Genomic DNA, 1,576 nt, shown 5'->3' on the forward strand with positions numbered 1-1,576 from the left:
TCAGAGGAGCCGAGGTCGAGAAGTCACAACTACTACTTATTATCACACTATCCTACTCCTAATTGAGCTAGAGGTCTTTATTAGGTGTTATGGGGCTTAGGAGGCAGTGTAGAAGAAAATGGAATAGAAAATTCAAAAAATGATAAGTATGAGAGAATAGGGTCTTCGAGATATTTATACTAGAGAAATCCTTATTATCTTTCCTGCTTCTAACATGGGTTTCCATACTTGGATTTTTCAAGCTTTTGTATTCCCTTTTGATTTGATTTTTGGGGGGAATTCTAACTTTAATATTTCTTTTGATTTTTGGAAACATATTTCATTTTTTCTTTTTCTTTTCTTTTGAAACAGGTAACTGAATTTGATTTGTGACAAGGTTTTTCTCTTCATTCTTCTGCACTTCATCCTATTTCTCATACTCATCATCTAGGTAGGCTTATTTATTTGTGGTTAATAGGTGGGTAATGAATTTTTGGTGAAATAGAAAGGGTTAATGAAAGGTTCAGTGGGGCGACTAGCGGTAAAAATTTTACAGATGTGAATTTTTTGCTATATCGATCTAAAGAAGGCCTAAATTCTCGCCTAGGATTTGGGTAGTGATTAAATAAGTAGACGCGTGAACTTTTCTATTCGGAAAAACTACTCCTTTGTGTCATTACTCACATATCACACATTTTAAGGCCTTTTGGTTAGATTCTTACAGGATATGGAAACTATGTTGTCTAACCGTGAGTCCCTGAAACTTACTGCTGTGTACATTTAATGATAGTCAGTGCATGAATGCTCATGAAAAGATGTAAAACTATTGCATACATAGTAAATTAAGTTTCTAAGAACCAGTCCTAATTCTGATGCTAGGGTGAGATTTTTAAATATTTTTCATCACAGAAAAGGAAATGAGAATTTGTCACTATATACGTTTATTTAGACATAAAGTAAACTATATACAACTATGCATGCTTAATTTTTGCGAAAGGTTCTCACCACCCCCAAACAGTCGGACACTGTGTCCTCAAAGTGTTAAGAGGAAGAAAGAGTATACCTGAGAGGCTTTGAGCAAAAATATAGCTGACATCTTCCACGAAAATTTATTGTAACACACTATATATTATACATCATAAAAGTGAAAGCACACTGTTAGATTGGCACACTGTTAGGTTATTTATTTATCTCACATCAAAACGTAAAACAAATATGTACATGTATCAACTCACATTGCACCAACATTGAACTGGGGGATAGTCCATCCTTGCATCGTCCCTGTAGAAATGACATTCCTTTGCATCATGCCAATCTATCATAGCTTTCCAGACTTCGCTCCACTTCCTCTTCTTTGCAGTGTCAAGATGAGCAATCATTTTATCATCATTAGGGAAGGAACGCACTTTCTTTAGATACCTTGCAGGGCGTCGCCATGTCCGAAATTGCAAGGAACGAATGATCTTGTTGGTTGGACACATAGAGTCGACCTTTACCCCAGTCCTGACAGGTGGCTGCAAACTGTGGAAGTACGTCCTCACTATCCTGCATGCTATGACTGGCAAGGTGATATAGTGATACCGAAAAGACCGAGCCT

The sequence above is a fragment of the Coptis chinensis genome, chromosome 4 (genome assembly GCF_015680905.1).
Source record: "Coptis chinensis isolate HL-2020 chromosome 4, ASM1568090v1, whole genome shotgun sequence".
Taxonomy (NCBI): Eukaryota; Viridiplantae; Streptophyta; class Magnoliopsida; order Ranunculales; family Ranunculaceae; genus Coptis; species Coptis chinensis.